Here is a 24,495-nt window from a genome sequence, read left to right on the forward strand (position 1 = left end):
GACTGAAACCCTTGGTTTTACTGTTTGAAGGAGTATGACCCAGGCTGGTTTTCAGCTACTTTGTCCTCACAACAGAGGCTACTTAAACCACAACAGGGGAGACCTCAGTAGCTGGATACAGGTGCCTGCAGGGCTCTGATGGATGCTTGCTAAGTCTTTTTCAAATAGCATTGCTGATCTTGCTCACAGGGTCTCTGGAACCATCTGCCAAGCTTCCCAACTTGTCTTCAGAGCTTCAGTGAAATCGTTTTTTCCTTCCCTTGTTCCCGTGCTGGTAGCAAGGATGTCTTCCACACAGAATGTGCTGATTTGCCACCATGTTGACAATTTTCAAAGCGTGGGTACAGGAATCACACTTGACAGGCCTGACTCCACAAAGCAAATTTGATAGTAATAGGTGAGGGTAGCTCTAGGTAATCTGCCTCTGGAAACACAGCTCAGGAAATTCTTGTGTAAAGATTTATGCAAACCACGTGCCCCCTTCTAACCGTTTCTGACAATCTGTCCCAAATCCTGACCCTGAGCAAAGTCTCTTGGGGCGTGGTTTGGGCAAGCCACCTCCTTTACAACCTTATGAACAACAATTCTCACCACACTGGAACTCACACGCTTTTGCAGCTCTTGTCACTGAGGACTCCTGTAGAAGTTCTATCTATTCTTTTTATGTTTATTTATTTTTGAGAGAGAGAGAGAGAGAGAGAGAGAGAGAGAAGAGGAGAGGAGAGGAGAGGGAGAGGGAGAGGGAGAGGGAGAGGGAGAGGGAGAGGGAGAGGGAGAGGGAGAGGGAGAGGGAGAGGGAGAGGGAGAGGGAGACACAGAATCTGAAGCAGGCTCCAGGCTCTGAGCTGTCAGCACAGAGCCCGATGCAGGGCTCAAACTCACGAACTGTGAGATCATGACCTGAGCTGAAGTCGACGCTTAACTGACTGAGCCACCCAGGTGCCCCTGTATTTATTCTCATTGTTGGAAACCATGATTGTCTTATGATGTAATGTTTCCGAATATCAAAACTTAATAATGGTAAGCCTACTTTCGGGATCCTGTTGCTGTTTATTCCTCAAATTCCAACTCAAAGTATTCATACTAGAGAGGCATCAGAAGACACACAGACCCACAACTTAACGAAAGTGTACATGCTGCTTTTCAACTGATGTAAACTGGTAGAAAGTTGGGAATGAAAAAGAGGGAAAAAGTGCAGATCTCAATGGAAAAAGATTTTGAACTATTCCACAGGGATCAGTAAAGAACAAGGAAACTCCTAAATATTTTTGTTTTACGTGATGAGGAATGGATGGTCAGCTTCATTTACTTAGAAAATATTTGAGATTGGTTGTTCAACCCACAACTACTTATTGAAAGAAAGTGAAAAGAAATGGAATCACACTTACTGATATTCTGGCTGTGCCGGGTTCTCTTTAATTTTCACAACATCAGTGTTTTTCTTTTCTTTCTTTCTTTTTTTTAAATTTTATTTATTTGAGATAGAGAGCTATAGAGAGCAGAGGGGAGAGGGGCAGAAGGAGAGATGAGAACTCCAAGCAGGCTCCACACTCAGCATGGAGCCCGACACAGGGCTGGATCCCAGGACCCTGGGATCACGACCTGAGCCAAAACCAAGAGTCAGACTCTCAACCGACTGAGCCACCCAGGCGCCCCTTCGCAAGAGCACTGCTGAGAAACCCATTACAAGCCTCAGGAAACGTGCACCCTGAGGAGGAGTCTGGGCCCTTCGGTACCCCGCTGTCCAACTGCACCCTCCCATGTCCATGTTCCTCCCCAGCAGACTCAGGCATCTCTGGCATTCTTTATTTATTTTTTTTTTTCTCCAAAAATGTTTATTGACAAAAAAAAAAATCAATATATAATAATGATTTTTTTTCTTTTTTGGTAATACAGATATGTTAATGAGGAGAGTGGAAATCTTTTCTCAGGGAAGATAAGATTTCACTTAACTGGGGTTCAATCCTAGTGGTTCTCTATCATCAAGCAGGTTGCAAATGCTCATCTGTAGCACACTCCCTTCCCTCCCAGGCCAAGTCCAGACTTGGCCTCTGGGCTATAGTTTGCCAAACCAAGGTCCAGTGCCTGAAGTCTATATTCTGAAGCTTGGTCTGCAAAGGTTTCCAAAAGGTGGAAGCCTACTCCCTTTCCGTGCATATTTGCCATTGCTTCCATTTGCATACTCTTGCAGCCAAACCCAAAAATGTTTACGACTGACTGTAACCCACCTCACTCCCTCCGTCCACCTCTTTGTCCCCGCTGTGCCCTCTGTGACCTCCTAATATCCAAAAAGTTCAAGGATCTGCTCAAATGGCACCTCCTTCTTGAGGTTCTTCCTGACCCTCCAACTAGAGTTGATCTTTCCTTCCTCTGAATACTCACAGAACTGGTATTGCCTGTTTCTGATCACTTGTAGTTTGGATTTTTTAAAATTTTATTTATTTATTTTGAGAGAGAGCGAGCACGGGGGAGGAGGCAGAGTGCGAGAGAGAGAGAGAGAGAGAGAGAGAGAGAGAGAATCCCAAGCAGGCTCTGTGCTGTCACTGCAGAGCCCGACAGGGGGCTCGATCTCTTGAACTGTGAGGTCATGACCTGAACTGAAATCAAGAGTCGGATGCTCAACCCACTGAGCCACCTGGGTGCCCCCACTTGTACACGCATATTCTCATACTAGACCCTCAGATCCTTGAACATAAGGTCTACGTCTTGTTCATTTTTGTGTGTCCCTCAGTATGTGCCTAGAGAGATGTGCAGCAGACAGCTGCAGAATTCCAAAATGAGCATGGAGGGAAAAGGGCTCCTATGGGATGCTTCCTGCTATGGCTGTTCCTGAGTCACCCACCCCTCTTCTGTGCCTCTGCTGCCCGGCTCCCTGCATCAAATCCCCTCTGTGTAACTAGGTGCCATGGGCTCTGTTTCTCTTAGTGGCCCCTGACAGATGTGATCAACCTGAGCAGTGCACACAAAGCAGGAGAACGGAGCACCCAGCCACCCATCGAAGCACAGGGAAGGGAAACATGGAGACAAAGATGTCTCCTGAAGCAGTAAGTTACACAGGAGTTTTCCACAAGTTTTACTTTTTCTTATTAAACTAACTCAAACAGTTCCACTCCCGGGGTTTTTACATCTGCTATCTATTTAGCTTTCTACCTCACAAGTCAGGTTTCAAAGCCCCTTCCTCAGAGAAGCCCTCCCTGACTGCTCTACCTATGAAAACTCCTTCATTCATTCCCACTCATCATATCACTATTTGTCATGTTCTCCACGGTATATAGCAGTGTTTGCCTTATTTCTTTATTCATTTAACGTTCAATGTTCTCTCTGTACTAAAATGTAAGTTCCTTACAGGTACATGATCACAATCTCTGTATCTCTACCATCCAAAATATTGCCCTCCAATAAAAGTCTTTTTTATTCTCTTATTCCCTTTTATTCTCTCTCCCCTCTCATTGTGATAGATACATCTATCTATCAATTAGATGTATAGATACATCTATAAGTGATGGAATGATTCTTTTTTTGAGTGATGAAACAGTAAAAAAAGATTTCCTTTGTCAAGGAGTTAAAATATAACTGTAAGACAAAATCAACTAATATTAATATAGAGCTAATAATTAAAGGCACATCCCAATGGCACTTTCTACTAATTATTAAGAGGGCAGAGGGTAGGGTGCCAAGTGTAAACCCTAGTCCTGTCAACATACTTCTCATTTCTGAAGAGTTTTACAGCCTATCATATATTTTATTTCATTTGAGACTCACGGAAGCAATGTAACAGAAAGAGAATTATGATTTTTTTTAATAGAAAGGTTAAATGGCATGAAAAGCACAAATCCAGTGGTGACATAAGGCTCCCTAATGAAGACAGAACTTGTGGAAATACTACCCTCTTTTATTTTTCAGAAATACAGAACTACTCTTAATTGGGCAAAGTAAGCCTAGTGAGGACTAAAAGAGGAAATGTGCTACTGTTACAATGGGATTAATATCTGTTGGTATTTAGCTTGGGGGAAGTATCCCAGATCTATCTGCTAAAATAAGAAAACGTGTGGGTTTATACGTATACAGGTAGAGGGCATGTGCATACACTTTCAGCATATTCTAATAAATCAATGGCACCAGAATTAGATGTCACACGAATATATTTAGCCACTGATTTAAAATAAATCATACAACCTACTTGCCAAAGTGACATAACATGGAAGAAATCCATGTTTTTCTGTGTTATATGTACAGATAAGCAATTCAAAGGTGGTTAAGGACAGCGTCTACATGCATCAGTCCATGCACGTGGCAGGCCCAGAACGCACCTATCAGATGTCACCTCCTCTGTATTAGAAGGGCCTGGAGATGAAAAGAATCTCAGGTGTTTCACATGTAAAAGAGAACTGGTAAACTGCTACATTCCAAGTCTTTCAGTGATTCTTTTCGTTTCTGGGGACATCTTTCTGTGCTCTGATTTTTACCCAATATTCCAGAGCCATTCTGCCAGTGCTGGAAAAGTAGAGATGGGGTTGCTTAGACACAGCAAATCCTGTACAGGCAAGGGGAACATGAAGGTCAAAGAGTGAATTAGATTGATGTCTTGTTCTTGTTTGAAAACAGAATTTATTTGTTTTGCTGACAGAGTAAGAAAATATGGACAGTCAAGGAAGGGAAGATATATTATTTTTGCTGGAAGATGAAATTCACTAAGGAATGATAGCTATAAGGGAAAGCATAGTGAATATTATTTTAATAATAATCCACATAGAATAGAGAGACTATGAACCTAAACCTTTACTATTTCTTCCATCAAACTGGATGGAGTGATAGTTTCAACTGAGGCAAATACCCAAACTAACCTTAAGTATAAATGGCTGCCGAAGGGCCAACAGAATCACATCATAACCCTGGATTAAGGGCACAGCCAGGAGTGCAGTGGGGCTGACGCTTAATCCTGAGTTCTCTATGTGAAAACAACTTGGGTGCATAATGCTGAACAACACAGGCATCTCCTTAATTTTTTTGAAACACTTGTTTCTGCATTTAATTTTTTTCTAATAAAAATAAAACAGTTTGATACAAAGTAAACACAAAAAATAATAACCAATATAACAAACGTCCCCCAATTGGAAGGGAACATATTTTTCAACTACTGTAATAGCCATATTTCTCCAAAAATCTTACTTAGCAAATTTTTTAGACACTAATTTTAATACAGCTCACACCACAAAGTCTTGACACAAAACATTTTTAAAAACCTATTTAATTTCCCTTTAGCACTTGTGTGTCATATTTCTACTCAAAATAAGAAACGTATGCTAATACGAGCAAATTAAAATGCTTTTTTCTTTTGCTTTGTATCCTTTAAAATTTTCTCATTCACTTTCAATCTTATAAAATGTATGCATTATCGAAAAGCTTCTTGAAAAATTACAGAATTTCTGCATTTGAGGACACGGTGACCTAGAATTACTTTAAAAGTAATCTCCACCATAATGGAATGCCACACAAGGGCTAAAAGTTTCACTTTTAGAAAATAACAAATTGCACTGCCTTTAATAGGCCTTGACTAAATAGGCCACTGCCTTGGAAAGAAAATTACTTTTGATGTTGGCGCTCTTTCCAGTGCAGTGATTCTCCCACTGGCCCCTGGCAGGTTATCTGTGCTGTGTCCCCAGGGGCCCTGATGGGCTCAGGGGCAGGGTGCCCCTTGCTCCTGGTGGTGGCAAAGAGAGGGAAGGGGTTACCATGGACAGCACCTGGGAGGCCAACTCAGGTAGGCATGCAGTGAGTGGGACCCATCTCCCCTGAGCCACATGGGGAGTGTGGTCATCCCACCAATCCAGGTGAGGTGGAGACAGGAGATGGGAAGGGGTGAGGCAGGAAGGAAGGAGAGGCACATGGCATGCAGCCAGCATGGGCAGCACTTTTTATTGTAATTCCTATGACTCTTTCCACGGATGGGATGTGCTGTTCCACTAAACTCCAGGGGAAAGAATGTGGGTGTCGCTATAGATGGATTCCTCTCTGGGGCTTCCTGCAACATACAGGAGGCTGTGGGACAGGACTCAAGTTTGTTACAAACACTTTTTCCGGGGCCCCTGGGGGGCTCAGTCAGTTCAGTGCCTGACTTTTGATCTTGGCTCAGGTAGTGATCTCACTGTTTCTGAGTTCCAGCCCCACACTGGGCTCTGCACTGGCAGTGTGCAGCCTGCTTGGGATTCTGTGTCTCCCTCTCTCTCTGCCCCCTCCTGCTCGCGCGCGCTCTCGCTCTCAAAATAAATAAATAAACTTTAAAAGAAATTTAAAGAAACAAAATAAAAACTCATTTTCCATGTTCTATTATTGTATCTCTACCACTTTCAGAAATCCTTGGGCCAAGTGGCAATGAATGTAACCCAAATAAGCTTTAGAATGTTCCACAGAAGATCAAGGAAAAGGAGATGATGATTATTTGCACAAGAAATATAAATACAGGGGTGCCTGGGTGATTCATTCAGTTAAGCTTCCAACTCTGGATTTTGGCTCAGGTCACAATCTCACAGTTCATGAAATCAAGGCCTGGGTTGGGCTCTGTGTTGACAGTGTGGAGCCTGCTTGGGATTCTCTCTCTCCTCTCTCTCTCTCTCTCTCTCTCTCTCTCTCTCTCTGCCCCTTCATCACTCACACTGTCTCTTTCAAATAAAAAATAATAAAAAAAAATAAAAGAAATATAAATATTGGGGTGCCTGGGTGGCTTAGTTGGTTGAGCTTCTAACTTTGGCTCAGGTCATGACCTCACAGTTTGTGGACTCCAGCCCCTGCTTAGTGCGGAGCCTGCTTGGGATTCTTATTCTCTCCCTCTGCTCCTTCCCCACTTGCAATTTTTCTCTCTAAAAACAAATAAACCTAAAAAATAAAAGAACTGTAAGTATGAACTCAATCTAGCCTAAAAAAAAAAGTTCCAAAGAATTGTAAGAATTAAGATAGACTTTCTGTGATAGTCTCAGGAGCAAGGCTGTTAATTTCATGATACTAGAAGGAAGGAAGAACAAAAGTAATTTGTTTTGAGTCATTTACTTACACAATGACAGCAATAATATTTATAAGTAATATAAAATCATAATAAGCTTTTAAACAAATACTGAAGAATAAAATAAAATTTTAAACACAATGAATACCAGATTACTATATACTGCATTAAAATTTAATAAAATTTAATTAAATGTTAAAGTTTATTGTAGTTTTGTCACTATTATGATTTACATCATGTCCATTCCTAGAAAATACAGTAGGAAGCCTATTAACATTTTTTAATGTTTAATTTATATACAGTTAAGGTTTATCAAATTAAATTCACTGCATTACTATTAATTTTAGTTTTTATTTAATTTAAGAGAATCTTATGGGTATTCAGATTTGCCATCAATCATTGCCAAAATTTGTCTTTTATCACACAAAAAAATAGGTTCATTTTTTAATCTTAGTAAATTCACATTAACTTCTAAAACATCTTAATAATGGTTCTTGTGGGCATCTCTGTGTGGATTCTTATGTTCTTATGTTTTTAAATAGCTTTAGGTTTCATCACCTACAATGTATACTGTTTGTTTTGACAGTTAACCTTCTAACAGGTACTTTATGAGCATTCTTTTTATCTAAATATTCACTATTTTTGTGGTCTTAGACTTTTAGAGCAAAGAATTGACAACATTAGGAAACTATTTAGAAAATATATATATATATATATATATATATATATATATAAAATTTTAGAAGAAAATATAGATCACTATATACAAAATATAAAATATGTGAGATCTTTTCTGTAGCCAATGGATAAAATACGTAACCAATAGGTATTTAAAAAGATATAAAATTTCAATTATAGAAAATGGAAACGTTTGTATGAAAAATATATAATACAATCAACAAATAACTTACATATTATGGGAAAATATTATTATTTACCAGAATAAGGCCTAAAACTTATAATAATACTAATATAAACTTAATAATAACAATACTCCTTTATATAGATAAAAAAATGAAATGACCAAGTGGAAAAATGGAAAAAAATTATGAATAGATAAATCATAGATGAATAAATCATGTGACCTATAAATATTTTTTAAATGCTCAGATTCATTATATTTTTGGATATAACGATGTAAGCAGTAAAATGATGTATCAGATCTTTATCCAAGACCCTGTAGGGATTTCCTACAGGTATTTCTTAAAAAGAAAGGCAAGGTACTTAAAACTGTATATATAATGATTCTATTCTTTTTTTTTTTTTTAATGTTTATTTATTTTTGAAGGAGAGAGAGACAGAGCGTGAGCAAGGGAGAAGTAGAGAGACAGGGAGACACAGAATCCAAAACAGGCTCCAGGCTCTGAGCTGTCAGTACAGAGCCCGATGCGGGGCTCAAACTCACAAGCTGTGACATCATGATCTGAGCCAAAGTCGGACGCCCAACTGACTGAGCCAGCCAGGTGCCCCAGTATAATGATTCTTTTCTTAAGGTACAGAAACATACGTATTACACATTTTACTACACGAGTGTTAAGAATCAGATGTTCGAGTCCATATCCATCAGTGTGAGACAAAGAGGAAGAAAGCAAAAAGAGAAAACATGCACAAAAATGATTTCCATAAATAAAACAGCAGGCATGAGTATGTGGGAAATTATCTAATTTTATCTACATAAATACATAAATGAATAAAAATGATCATTACTGTGTGGTAGGATGTCAAGGAATTTTTGTTTCCTTCCTCATAGATTTTATTTCCTTCCTTATTATTATAACATGTAAAATTAATGAGAACAAAAGAAGGATAACATGGTGTTGAAATAGTTTCCACCCAGAAGAAAGATCCAAGTATTTAAATTTCCTCCCTAGTTAAATTAAAGTCATTTATCAAACAAATCAAAGTCATTTATCCACTGTGCCCTTAAGAACCTCCATGCCAGTGGCAGTTAAACACCTTTTCCCCTTCTCCTGACCCTGGTCTTTAGTTAGCATCCTTGGGTAGAAAAGCAATTGGTGAAAAGGTGATTCTTCTTTTGTAGACAAGAGAGGACGATGGAAACTTGCATGGTCAAGGCCTCAGAAACGGAATTGTGTGTTGTTGCCTTGAGCACGGCGTTTGCCCATCAGAATGCTGGGTGCTGGCCTGAGGACAGCTCCCGCATTCATCCCCCCAGGATGCGGGCTATGAGAACAGGTTGCACCCCGATGAGGCGCGAGCCAGGAAGACCGCTGACTCGTGTGTTTTCAGCACTGCCAACCTGGTCAAGGTGAAAGGAGATGTATGTGCTATGGGGAGTTAGTACTACTGCCCTCTTACCTTCGCTCTTACCTACAAATGTACTAAGTACCCTGCACGAGCAAGAGCGTGTTCACTGCTATTCAAGATGAGTATTGCGATTTCTGTGGCCCGGTGTAACACATGCTTATCTCTCACTCAAAGTTTAAGGTCTTACTTAGTGACTTAGGCTGGTGGAGGCACAAAGCGCTCCCGTTTTCTCTTTATGGCTTCCCACGTTGCACTGGGGACAGAGTGGAAGACAGTATGAGAGACTGTGTGCAAGAGATGGAGTGTAGACTCTAGTGACTCCGCCCCCGATTTTACTCACTCAGTAACCATTTGCTGGAGTCTGGGCCGGATGCCAGGATTCAAGAAGAATCTGTAACGTATGCCCCAGCTTCTCATCACATATGTTTTATTGAGTGAAAGAGTTAGGAACCCCGATAACTGTGACTTGTACTCAAGAAAGTCTTCACTGATTTTAGCTGTTCCTTGATGAATAGGAGTTTCCAAAAATCTTCAAGGGAAGACTGTCTAGGACTTATGTACTTACGTAGATACTTACTTATTTACTTACTCATTCATTCATTCATTCATTTACTGGAAGAGCATGTCCTTGCCTGCCTTAGATGGCAGACACTTTCATCTCCTATCTGCCTTAGATGCAAACTAGTAACTGACACTGTCTCTATTTCCAAAAATCCTCGAAACATATCCTGCACAAAACTCTGAGTATCTCTCAGGAATTCTTCTGACACTACCAAGTGCAATGACATCTCTCAATATCGAATATTGCGATCATGGCAAACCAACAACAGAAATGTAATTTGGAGAATGGGTAAGAAACGAACTTCAGTAGTTCAAGTTCTTGTCAGGCCATACATGCACAACTTTCAGCAAAGGGAGATAAATGAGAAACTGACAGAAAACCAGCCAATCTGTATTTTTTTAAGAAAAAATTGGGGCGCCTGGATGGCTCAGTCGGTTAAACATCCGACTTCAGCTTAGGTCATGATTTCACGGTTTGTGAGTTTGAGGCCCACGCATGTTCGGCTCTGTGCTGACAGCTCAGAGCCTGGAGCCTGCTTCAGATTCTGTGTCTCCCTTTCTCTCTCTGTCCCTCCCCTCCTAAAAATAAATAAGCACTTTTTAAAAAATGCTCAAAAATTAAAAAAAAAACAAGGAAATAATACTATTAAAGAGCATGTGTTTTTACTGAAAACATAACTGACCTTTTCGTCAAGTTGACAGTGGTGAGGTGTACCAAAACAACTTTGTAAAGAATGATGAATACAGTTTAATGAATCAGAAGGAAGAGGAAATGATACACTTTATTCTGGGAATGATATCATGGGCACTGAAATTGAAAAAAAAATAGGTGAAATGAATTACATAGGCATTTGATCATAGTGCTTATTAAGTTGCTTTTTCTGTATCTGACAAGCTATTCAGAAAAGTCTCCAATGGAGAAACTGTGAACGCCCAGTGCAATACGTTATGAAATATGATTCTTCACTCGGTATGCAGGTATAGTCTCACGTGAAATTCAGGCTAAAGTGAGGGATTCGACTGACAGTCCCATTTGTTACAATATGATGATTGCGATTAAAGAGCCTTAAAATTTTTCTCTTTGACACTTCCTTGTTTCTTCACAAAAGCAGTCTATTTCAATTTCTTTAGTTTTCTTTCCTCTTAACTGTGGTGTTACCTATAAATATTGGGTTTCTCTTTTCCAGGAATAGGGAAACTACAGTTAACTATTTCTGGATAACCACTTGATCGTATGGAAAAAAAGCCCATAAATATACTAAAAACTTCAAATTGTTCTGTACAGAGTTTAATGATTTGTATAATAAATTTGTAGATAATTGTGATTATGATTATGCCCAGGATAGTGCCTATAATTTAAAAATATGTCACCTGAGGTGAACTGCGGTACATTTTATCTCAGAGGTGTTCATTCTGTTTGTCTTTGAATTCTTTTATTACCTTGTACCATGTGGTAATAAAATAAACTGGCTTATTGGATAGTCCTTTAACTTTGGTCTTACATTACATTCCCTGCTAGATGTTTATTCCTTTGGGGGAGGGTTATCTCCATCATCATATCCAATACAGCAACCAACATGTTGCCTAGAACACAGTAGATTTTTGGTTATTGTCTCTTGATTAAATGAACACATTCAAAATTTTGAACATTCTTACTGTTTCAAGATAAACACTTCCCAAATTGGGCCAACTATTTTCTGAGTAGCCCTAAGAATTCTTTGGAAGAGGATAGGGATCTGTGGGGGAATGAAGCTATAAAGGCACTATTTCTTCCCCCAAAACTTCAATCAGGATATCTTCATTGTGGCTTAAAAAATCTTTTTTATGATTATTTATTTTTTAGAGAGAGAGGTGCAGAGTGTGAGTGGGGGAGGAGCAGAGAGGCAGGAAGAGAGAGAGTGAGTCTGAAGCAAGCTCCAGGCTCTGAGCTGTCAGCATAGAGCCCGACACGGGACTCTAACCCATGAATCATGAGATCATAACGTAAGCCAAAGTCAGACGCTTAACCGACTGAGCCACCCAGGTGCCCCATCCATTGTAATGAATTTTATGGGTGAAGTCAGAAAATAACAACAAAAATAAACACCTAATATGTCAGATGTCTGTGGTGAAGGCCATCTTCCTGGCTGGTGGACAACTGCCTTCTCACTGTGTCCAAATGTGGCAGAGAGAGAGAGAGAGAGAGAGGGAGAGAGAGAGAGAGAGAGAGAGAGAAAGCTCTGGTCGTTTTTTCCTTTTCTTACAAAAGCATTTAACATAAGAGGGGCTCACCATCTAAACCTAGTCACCTTCCAAGGGGCCCTAACTCCAGTACAATCGCATTAACACTTAGCACTTTAGTGTATAAATTTTGGGAGGACACAGTTTGGGCCATAGCACATTACTCTAAATTTACACTGAAGCTGAGTGCATGCCCCTAATAGTGATTATCTACAACTTCTGTCTACATTTCTTCTTTTACTAATATTACCTTTGGATTAGTAAATTTCCTTTACTAAGATTTTATTTGAATCCTCAGTCTTTTCTATGAACTTTAATAGTCAAGTTGAATATAAATTATTTTCCAGTTATCCCTAAATTTTAACAGATGATCCTAAAAGAAACATCATTTAAATATTAGTTACTAAAGAAAGAGTACATCTACAATTTGATAAAATTTCCTTTCTTTTACATTGATAACTTATTGATAATGCTATTATACATGCTTTGTTCCAATTACTCACACTGTCAATGAGTATATGAATTGGCTGGGTATTTTATTTGCTTGTAAATTATTATACATATCCAAAACGTCCATCATATTATAAGGAGTAATGAGAATTGAAAATATTTACGAGTGAATCCCATGCAAACAGCTCTTTTTTTTCTAAAAAGTGAGGCACTGAGAAGATAATAGTCAGGCAACTGACTTTAATTTGACCTTCTCTTACAACTGTAGCTGTGGTCTGCCTTTTTATTTAATAAAAAATGTAACTTTATATTTCATTCACATTAACACATGGTTTTCTCTTTTTTTAAATTTATTTTTGCGATTTATTTTTGAGAGACAGAGAGAGATGGAGTGTGAGGGGGTTAGGGGCAGAGATGGAGGGAGACACAGAATCCGAAGCAGGTTCCAGGCTCTGAGCTGTCAGCACAGAGCCCGACGCGGGGCTTGAACCCACGAACCGCGAGATCATGACCTGAGCCAAAGTTGTACGTTTAACTGACTGAGCCACCCAGGTGCCCCAATACATGGTTTTCTTACATATAAATACCAGATATTAATCAGATTCCCTTCTCCCCACCACAAGTACTGCATGATTTTCCATGAGCACAAGATTTTATTTTTAGTCAGGTACTGGACTTATTAGCAAGTATTTTCTAAAGGTTCCTTTCTTTACCTATAGAAGAAATATATGAAATACAGATGAATAAAGTAATGATTCTCATATTCATTGTTTGCTCTTACATCATGTAAGAGTTCAACTATACATCATTTTTATATTTATAAAACTTAATTAGAAAGAGAAACTGAGGAAAACTTTAAATTATATGTCTCTATCTCTATCTCTATCTATCTATTTGGTCTTAGAATATTAGCGGGGCATTGGCTAATAGAAATAAAATCTTTTGTTCTGGCTCTGGCAGGTGCCCACCACCTAATGTGATTATCAACTTTAGAGCCGGATTGCACTACACTTATTCCCATGGAAGAAAGAAAACCTGCTACCAGACCCCCTACCCAGGAGCAAAGAAATGTGAATCATCATTTAAATTCATGCCTGCTGATTTTCATAGCATTTAGGGCTCCAGGGACACAGAGGATATAATTTTAATTTTGTTTACAGCTATCCACAGATATATTTTCTATTTATAGCTAACTCAGATTCAATTAGGTAGCCTATTATTTGATTAATTATATAGCTATCAAATCATTCAGGGTTCTCACTGTTTCAACAACAGTGGAAAAATATTCTTTCACCACTGTATATATGCAGCTATTTATGGTCTAAATTAATATTCTGCAATTGATATTGAAATTAAAATGTTTTCTATTAGATATGGTAACCTAAGAGCAAGAGAACATTCTGAAAGTAAAGTCAATGGGAAGTTGTGAATATAAAAAATATTTTTAAAAGGTAATCCTTTTAATTCTTAGAATATAATTTATGGATTAATGTTAAGAGAAATATTTTGTTGAATATTTTAACATGAATCCTCATATCTATGCAATTCGATTGCAGACTCCTATAAAAAAAAACTGGCAAAAAGCAATTAAAGACACACAGTATGTTTTTTTGGAAATTATACTGACAATACTTTTGAGTACTCACTATGCATGTGCCTACTTTTGAGTATTCACTGGTACAATTCCAGTTATTCATATTGCCAATGGATAACATGTGAGAGAGAATATTTTACAGAAGAGGGGGACAGTGTTTCGTTAACTTGATTACATCCTAAAGCATATGATCAAGTAAACACAATATTGATACCCACAGGGAATATAACCTAAAATTAAAATAATTTGATATTGCAGTAAATTAATGCAGTTTTTAAAAGTAAGATAGGTTTTCTCAAGTGGGACAGATAGATAGCATGATTTTTCTTACAATTATGCATCCTAAATTACACCAGACTCTTCTCTTGGCTAGCTTGGAGCAAATAGGAAACCTCTATATTCAAAGGAAGCAATTACTAATTTCAGTTTATATGCCACTCATAAAATCATACTAAACAGTGTAATAGAACTAGATATAAATTCACTTAATACTTTTAAATTTCCATACAGTGATAACAAAAGTGTTCTTGAAAGTTATTTTTGAGAATATTGACCAGAAAGGGGACAAATTTAATATATAGGAGAAAATATCTTGGCTAACGAATTGATCATCAGACTGTGTTGTTAGTGAGTTTAACAAAAAAGTTCACAGGTTAATCAAACTATTTCACACTGACCATATTCTATGATCCAAATGTAAGACACTTAAAAACTCGTAAGAGAGAGCCAGATAATGTCATATTTGTTAACTCAAATAGACCCTTGTATATAATTGCAGTTCAATGAAAAATTCCAATGGAAATCATGTTATAGTTAGAACAGAATGACAGTGCAAATGCCACACAAAAAGAAGGAAGAATCTATTGAATAAAGCAAAAAGTGAAATTGTATAGGAAATACACAAAGTAAAGAGAGATAATGTTGAAGTAGAAATAAATGAAAGAGAAAAATGAAATAGTATAGTAAATTTAAAAAACGTGGCTGTCTAAAAACGCAAATTAAATAGACATGCATGTAGCCAAATTGATTATTAAGAAAAAAGAAAAAGGACAGAAAGATAGAGAGGATGTAAAACAGTGGATAAAAAGAGGGTCATTAGTCTAGGTGTAGCAGAGATTAAAAACAAAAGGCATAAGAATACTTTATCAACCTACTTTTGAATAAATAGATAAAAGATACTTTTTTTTTTTTTACAAAAACATAATTGAATAAACATGACTCAGGAGGATTTTAAAAGAAAAAAATTAACATACATATTTCATCAACCGAATGAATGAATGATTCAATAGTTAGCTAGCTAGCTAGTCAACAAATGGTCTTCCAAAAGAAGAGGCACAGATAGTTTGACAGGAGAACATAAACCACATTTCATGCAAGAACTCTCAGATTTAACTGCTTGCAATTTTAGGATAGATCAGCTACAATCACAACTCAGAGCTTCATGCTGGCCATTTCCTCTGAAACAACTTTTCTCTTCCTTCTCTACTATCTGTTCCAATGTCCCATTCTCAATGAAGACTAACAAGACCACCCATGTAGTGTTCTATTATTTCCCTCAATTTTTCCCAAACCCCCTCAGGCTACCAGAACCGAGAACAGGGTCTGGGACATAATAAGAAGCAAACACTATATTCTGAATATGAGCATACATACCCATGATTCTAAACCTAAAGTAGACAGTAAAACAAATTATAAGTCAATTTCACTTCAGTTCTTAAGTACAAAATGTCAAGTAAGGCATTAGAAACCCAGTGAAATACTGTGTGTGTGTGTGTGTGTGTGTGTGTGTGTGTGTGTGTAGAAAATCAGCACAAAGACATTAAAAATTTTGTTAATGTTTTATTTATTTTTGAGAGAGAGAGAGCAAGAGAGAGTGAGCATGAGCAAGCAGGAGAGGGGCAGAGGGAGAGGGAGACACAGAATCTGAAGTAGGCTCCAGGCTCTGAACTGTCAGCACAGAGCCAAGTGCAGGGCTCCAACTCAAAAGCTGTGAGATCATGACCTGAGCCGAAGTCAGACACTTAACTGACTGAGCCACCTAGGCGCCCCACAAACACATACTTTTTATCCTCAGAGTGAGGCATGTGTTAATATTCCACAGTCTATTAATGCATTTCATCATCTTCACGGGAAGGGATTGAACCCCTAAACTGTCTCAATAAATGAGGAAAATCTTTCAAACATTTATTATTCATTCATGATAAAAATTACTAACAAATTAGAAATAAATGGAGCTTTCATAATTGCCTATAAAGTACATATTTATAAAACTGGGGTGCTTGGGTGGCTCAGTTAGTTAAGTGTCTGACTCTTTATTTCAGTTCAGGTCATGATCCCAGGGTCATGGAATTGAGCCTCACATTGGGCTCTGCACTGAGCTTAGAGCCTGCTTAAGATTCTCTCTCTCTACCTCTAGATTTCTCCCCTGCTCACACACACTCTCTCTCTCTCTCTCTAATAAATAAAACAAATAACAAAAGTAAAGTATTTGTAAAACCTATAGTATATATGTCATCTTAAAAATTAAATCCTAGAGACACTTCCTTTAAAATAACAAGAAGGCAAAGATGACTAGCAGCATGGCTTTTCAACAAACAGTATAGTTTCAAGAGTGCAAATCATATAAAGAAGTAAAAGACGTCTGCACCAAAAAGAAAATAGAAAATGACATTATTTGTAGGCAATCAAGTTGTCTACATAGAGATTACAAGAGAAGCTACAAATGATTATGGTCGGACAGACATCAGCAAGTTGGATAAAAACGTCCTGTGAAATGCTCAAGGTGACATCGGCAGGATGGCACAGTAGGGGATACTGGCCTTCATTCCTCACACAAACAACTGTTAGATAGCCATCCATGAGCAAAAATAACTCTGGGGAGTTCAAGGGTCCAGTAAGAAGCCTCCAGCAACACAGTGCAGCAAAACCCAGAGCATAAACCCAAGGGAAGTGTGGGTGGGGAAACAGGTTTAGTTGAGACGTCAGTGGCAGAAAGAACAAAGATGAAGGGGGGGTTGTCAGTACCAGCTATATGGTGGGTACCGTCTTGGTCCCAGTGGTCTACACTGACAGCCTTTGCTGCTGAGGACCTCAACAGCTGCCCCAACGGCCATGGTCTGACTCCTCATGGTGTTCTGAAGCATGAACTTAGTGGCCTGCTCAGCAGAGGACAACAACAGCTTTTGCCACTGAGGTAATCAATAGCCAACGCTGTTGAAGATCACTGAAAAAGGAGTCACTGCTGCCCTTCCCTCAGAAGGAGCTGCTGTGGCACTGCCTGGAGATCAGGGCTGCCTGCCTCCACTGTCCTGTGCATGCCGCAGGCCACAGAGTTGTGTTTATTTCACATGGGCCTTCACTGCAGATCCCGACCCTGTGGTCCCTATGAACAAAGCATGTGCTCTGGTCCTCAACTTTACAGCCAGTCTGTGGTGAAAGACAATTCAAGAAAACAAACCAGGACCAAAGAACACCAAAAGTTATTCTTGGAAGAAGTTCCAAAAAACTGATCTCAAAGAAATACAGCTGATATCAAGAGTCAGATGCTTAAGTGCCTGAGCCACCCAAGCACCCCAATGTAAAAACCTAAAAGAGAGTACATACACAAACAAGTAAGGAGAAAGGAATCAAAGCATATCATTATGGAAAATCATCAAATAACACACAAAAAGATAGAAATAAAGAAACAAAGGAACTACAAAGCAGCTAAAAACAATGAACAATATGGCAATAATAAAATCCTTACCTATCAATAATTATGTTATATGTAAATGGACTAAATTTTCTAATTGAAAGACATAGAGTGGCTGAATGGATTAAAACAAAACAAAACAAACAAAGAAAGAAGACCCAACTATATATGTCTACAGCAGACTTGCGTCAGCTTTATGGACACACATGGGCTAAAAGTGAAGAGGCAGAAAAAGATGTACCATACACATGGAAACTAAAGAAAGCAGGGGTAAGCTACACTTATATCAGACTCAATAGGCTTTAAGTCAAAAAGGTAACAAGAAACAAAGGTCATTACATAATGATAAAGTGATCAATTCATCAAGAGAAGGTAACTATTATAAATACATATGTACTCAATATTGGAACACTGAAACATATTAAGCAAATACTAACAGATCTGAAGGTGGAGCCAGACAACAATACATTAATAGCATGAGATTTCAGTACTCTACTCTCAACAATGGATATATCATCCAGAGAGAAAATCAATATGAGTTATTGGGCTTGAATGACATTTTTGACTAAATGGATGTCACGGACATATACTGACCATTCCATCCACCCGCAGCAGAATACACGTTCTTCTCAACTTCCACACTTATGGAATACTCTCCAGGACATATTGTATGTTAGGTCATAAAACAAGTCTCAGTAAATTTAAGAAGATTTGAACTCATAACTGTATCTTTTCTGATTGTTGATAAAACTCAGCATCCATTGATGGTAAAAACTGAAACCCATTTGGTATGGAAGACATGTACCTTAACATAATAACAGCCACGCCTGACAAGCCCATAGCTAACATCATAATTGGCAGTGAATAAATTATAAAATTTTTCCTTCAAGATCAGGGCAAAAGAAAGATGTTCATTCTTGCTCCTAGTTTTTAACATAACATTAAAAATCTTAACCAGAGATATTAGTCTAGATAAAGGAATAAAAATTATTTAAATCATAAAGGAAAAAGCAAAACCTGTCTCTACTTACAGATGACATGATCTTATATGTAGAAAATCCTACAGACTCCACCAAAAGACAGAACTAATAAATGAATTCAGCAAAGTTGCAGAATACAAAATCAACATACAAAAATCAATTGCATCCCTATACCTTAACAACCAACTATCTGAAAGAGATTGAATAAAACAATCCTATTTACAATGGCATCAAAAAGAATAAGATATTTAGGATAGGTTTAACCAAGGAGGTGACAGACATCTATACTGAAAACTATAAAACAACAGTGAAAGAAGTTGAAGAAGAAAGAAACAGATGGAAAGATATCCTGTGTTCTTGGATTGGAAACAATAACATTGTTAAAATATTCATACTACCTGTAGCCATCTATATATTCACGCAATCCCTATCCAAATTCGAATGTCACTTTTCACAGAAATAGAAAAAAATAATTTCTAAAATTCTTAGGGAACTACAAAAGATCCTAAAAAGCCAAAGCAATCTTGAGAACAAAGGAAACAGAGTCATTGCACTTCCTGATTCTAAACTATTTTACAAAACTGTAGTAATGAGAACAGAATGGGGTTAGTACAAAACAGACGTTAGACTAACGGAACAGAAGAAAACCCCCTAATAAGCCCACATGTACACAGTCAATTAATCCTCAACAAGGGAACCCTGGAACATACACTGGGGAGAGGGCAGTCTCATCAATAAGTGGTGTTGGTAAAACCGGACAGCCACATGCAAAAGAATGAAACTAGGAGCACCTGGCATAGTCGGTTAAAAGTGTCCAACTTTGGCTCAGGTCATGATCTCGCAGTTCATGGGTTCGAGTCTTGCGATGGGCACTGTGCTGACGGCTTGGGGCCTAGAGCCGGCCTCAGATTCTGTGTCTCCCTGTCTCTCCTCCCTTCCCCCGCTCATGTTCTGTCTCTCTCTCTCTCTCTCTCAAAAATAAATATTTAAAAAATTAAGAAAAGGGGCGCCTGGGTGGCTCAGTCGGTTAAGCGTCCGACTTCAGCTCAGGTCACGATCTCGCGGTCCGTGAGTTCGAGCCCTGAGTTGGGCTCTGGGCTGATGGCTCAGAGCCTGGAGCCTGTTTCTGATTCTGTGTCTCCCTCTCTTTCTGCCCCTCCCCCGTTCATGCTCTGTCTCTCTCTGTCCCAAAAATAAATAAACGTAAAAAAAAAAAAAATTAAAAAAAAAACTAAAAAAAATAAAAAATTAAGAAAAAAAAGAATGAAACTGGACTATTTTCTTACATCCCTCACAAAATAAACTCAAATGCATTAAAACTTAAATGTCAGATCTGAAACTGTAAAACTCCTAGAGGAAAACATGGGAGGTAAACCCCTCACAAGAGTCTTCACGATGGATTTTGGATATGACAACAAAGGCAAAAATAGATTAGTGGGACTATGTCAAACCAAAAGTCTGCACAACAGAGGAAAACATCAGCAAAATGAAAAGGCAACCAACCTGCTGAATGGGACAAAACAATTCCAAATCATATATCTGAGAAGAGATTAATACCTAAAATATACAGTGAAATGTTATAACTCAACAGCAAAAAAAAATGATTAAAAAATGAACAAAAAGATATAGAAATGTCATCAGCTACATGAAAAGTTGCTCAGTATCACGAATCAGGCAAATGCCAATCAAAACCACAATGAGATATCATCTCACATATGTGAGGATGGCTATTATCTAAAAGACACGAGACAATAAATGTTTGTGAGTATACAGAGAACAGGGCACCTTTGTGTGTGGTTGTAGGAAAGTAAACTGTATGGAATCCCTTAAAAAATTAAAAATAGAATTACCTTATGTTCCGGTAATCCCACTTCTGGGTATGTAGACAAAGGAAGTGAAATCGGGATCTCAAAGAGATCTCTGGACTTCCATATTCACAATAACCGAGATATAGAAATGGGTCTAAGTGCCTGTCATGTGTGTTGACAGAGGAGTAGAAAAAGAAAAGGTAAGACAGATGGAGTGTGCATATATACAATATACTTTTTCAGCTTTAAAAAATAAGGAAATACTGCCATTTGTGAAGTTTCACAGCTGAGATGTGAGGGCAGTATGTTAAGTGAAGTAAGCCAGACAGAGAAAGAGAGAGACGCATGGGATCACTTACATGTGGACGCAAAAAATGAAACAAAACAAAACCTCCTAGAAACAGTTAATAGATAGTGAGGCCCAAGGCTGGGGAGGTGGAGGGCATAGGGGAGCGTCGTCCTACAGAACAAGCTCTCTGTTATCATAAATACATTCTGAGGACCTAATGTATAGCATGGAGATTTTAGTTAATAATATTTTCCTGTATTCTTGAATTTGCTAAGAGAGTAGGTAGTAAGGATTCTTACCACTTTCTCAAAGGTAAGTGTGTGAGGCAAAAGACGTGTTAATTAACTTGATTCTGGTAAACATTTCACTATATATTCACTAGTAATAATCAGTGGTAATATCACTGGTAATAATATATACATATAATTATTATGTCCACTTGAAACGTACACATACATATACACAATTTTATTTGTCAATTATATCTCAATAAAACAAATTTTTAAAGATTAAAAACTAAGTGCACATACATGGTACTCAGTATGTGGCTGAAGTGTTTCATAAATGTTAACTCATTTAATGTTCCCTGAGACTCTATGGGGTAAATGGCACATTATTTCTTTCAGGAAACTGAAACACAGAGAGAAATTGAGTTGCATGAGGTTCAAGTTAGCAAGTGGCCCAAGTGGGATTCAGATACAACAGTCTTGGTCTAGCATACAAACTCACATCCACGGTGATATGCTGTGTCTCTAGGTATCATGAATATGCTTCATGCAGTAAACAAGAGAATATAAGCACATGTAAATTAGTGCACGGATGGGGCATGTTCCCTCATAAAGAATCATTTTCCCTCAATGTTAAAATGTGGTCACTGCAATACTAAATCTTAAGAATTTCTCAGGCTTATCCTAAAAATTAACATGGATTAAAAATCCAAGTGTTTGGAAGAAGAATAACAGCCAGGGTGTCTCACATGCTGGATGTGACACAGCATGAAGAAAAGGTCAGTGAAAATTTTTGAAAGCTCCAAAACAGACAGAACCATGTAAGGAAACTCGTGTTATGATAGAAGTGGCATATAGATCAGAAAGGAAATGAGAAAATATAAAGTAGTTGAGACAACTGACTATGTGGAAAGAGTAAAGGCAGACAGACCATTACTTCACATGGCACACAAAAATAAATTCCCGATGGACTTAAAATAAAACCATAACCAGGGGCGCCTGGGTGGCTCAGTCGGTTAAGCGGCCGACTTCAGCTCAGGTCATGATCTCGCGGTCCGTGAGGGCTGTGAGTTCGAGCCCCGCGTCAGGCTTTGTGCTGACAGCTCAGCGCCTGGAGCCTGTTTCAGATTCTGTGTCTCCCTCTCTCTGACCCTCCCCTGTTCATGCTCTGTCTCTCTCTGTCTCAAAAATAAATAAATGTTTAAAAAAATTAAAAAAAAAATAAAACCATAACCAAAAAGTAAAACTTTAAGGTGTGTATAAAATAATGTAGGGATCTATCTTTAGGGTAGGTGAATAAAGAACACCTGTTAAGACAGAAAAAAGTAAAAGCCTTAAGAACAAAACACCTGCTACTTTTGATGATGTCCAATTTAAAACTTCCTTACATGAAATAACGTCAAAGTGAAAAGGAAGCAGAGAGAGGTGGTAAGAGATGCTACCATATTTAACTAGCAAACGTTATTATTCACTTTTTTATTTAAAACATTTTTGACTTTATTTCTTTATTTTTGAGACAGACAGAGAGAGCACGAGTGGGGGAAGGGCAGAGAGAGAAAGAGAGGGATACAGAGAATCCCAAGCAGGCTTCTAGCTGCCAGCACAGCTGGTTGAACTCACGAAACCGTGAGATCATGACCGGAGCTGAAACCAAGAGTCAGACGCTTAACTGACTGAGCCACCCAGGTGCCCCGACTAGCAAAGATTTTGTGTCCAGATTGCAAAAGGGAGTTTATGAAAGTGTTCAACGGCCAGATTATCAGAGCAATACGAATTAAGATGCCAATACAATACAGTTTATTTCCATCAAGTCAGCAATAATTAAAAATCCTGAGTACCAGATGGTATAGTGTCAGTAAAAGACTAGACAGCAAACAGGACACTAACTGACGGCATGTAACACGTCTGAAGACGTACATGCTCTCGGACTAAGAAATTCCACAACTAAGTGTCTACCTTAGAAAAACTCTTGCACAACAGAATCTACAGAAGAATGTATATCGCAACATTTCTCGATGCAGTGGTGCAGTGGAAGATTAGAAAAGCTTTAAATGATCCCGAATAAAGGACAAAAGATTGCAAACTCTTCCTACAGTGGAAAACCATAAGCCGATAAGCTGCAAAAACATAAGGCTGAGTAAAGAGAACAAGTTTCAGGAGACGTGTTAACTATATCTTCTATACCAACCAACAAAACAAATATCACTATATTTTTGTGGTTCTGTGGACAAACAGTAGAAGTATAAATTCTTCTCTCTCATCACTGAAAGTAAAAACAGGACTGGGTAGAGAGGGTGATGGCTCCATGTGTCGCTATGATTATTCTCTTAAAGTTAAAATTATGTGAGTCACAAGTTTAAGATCTGGTTGGCATTGAGCAGAGTTGTTTGTTTTTTTCTTCCTGCTGCAGAAAGCGTGGAAGCACAGAGGGGCCCTCCCTCCCCTCCCAGGTCTTCAGTGAGCACAACACAGAGAAATGCTTCCTGCCTCCTCTGTGACTGGATGCAGCAGGAGTAAAATGAGGCTTGTTTTCAGCCACTGACATTTACAAGCTTTCTTTGCACAGTAGAACCTCACGTATCCTGATACTCTAATTCCCACCACACATCCCCAAATAGGTGGCATTGCCTGAGTGGTCATTTGTCAGGGACAAAGGAACTGTTTCTGAGGCTGGAAGTATGATGGCCCATGTCCTGCGGCAGCCAAATATTTGGTGAGACTTCCACCGGTAGGAATGGCAGGCAGTTAAAATTCCTAATAAACTCGACGTTCCAGGGGTAGGATTGCCAGATCTAGCGAATAATCATTCAGCAGATGCAGTTAAATGTGAATTTCAGATAAACAGCAAATAGCGTTTAGTGGACGCCCCATGCAATCAATATTATACTGAATAATTGTGCATGCTTATACTAAAGGAAAAAATAAATTGTTGTTTATCCGAAATTCACATTTAAGTGGGAGTCCCATATTTCACCCAGCAACTTAAGGGGGAGATTTATAAAATCAAACCATAGCAGTATCTTTGGTAATGTTAAATTTATTCGACAAGATTCCTTGATGGACTATACGTCAGAAAGGAAGCGGGCAAAACACTAGTCATTTGGAAAAAAACAAAAAACAAAAAACATGAGGCTTCTCTAATGAGATGGGAGACCACTGAAAAATTTTGAACTGAGGTGTGACATAGATGATTTGGGTTTTGCAGGATCACACTGGTGCCTGTTTGAAAATAAAACGGAGGCAGTGTGGCAGACAGGGAGCCCAGAGACAAGGCTACTGAGATACTGTAGGTGAGATTATGGGTTTGGACGTGGGTAGGTCAGGTTTGGAGGTGGGGTTGTGCAGATTTCAGAAAAACAACTGCGCAGTGAGGGGAATATAGAGGAACCCAAGATAACACCAAAATTTAT

General features: G+C 38.4%; 1 protein-coding gene across 17 annotated transcripts in view; it reads right to left on the reverse strand.

Annotated features, from left to right (window-relative positions):
* The window catches only part of PCDH15 (protocadherin related 15), a 1,242,339-nt gene that overhangs the window by 414,036 nt on the left and 803,808 nt on the right, over positions 1 to 24,495 (reverse strand). The window contains exon 1 of one of the 17 annotated variants that reach the window (XM_058696342.1): positions 10,510 to 10,824. The exons of the other annotated variants lie outside the window; for them this stretch is intronic. The gene's annotated coding sequence lies outside the window, so the exon portion shown is untranslated. Of the gene's footprint in view, positions 1 to 10,509; positions 10,825 to 24,495 lie in introns of those variants that run through there. 17 annotated transcript variants of the gene reach the window in all.

This window comes from Neofelis nebulosa, chromosome 13 (genome assembly GCF_028018385.1).
Source record: "Neofelis nebulosa isolate mNeoNeb1 chromosome 13, mNeoNeb1.pri, whole genome shotgun sequence".
NCBI classification, from domain to species: Eukaryota; Metazoa; Chordata; class Mammalia; order Carnivora; family Felidae; genus Neofelis; species Neofelis nebulosa.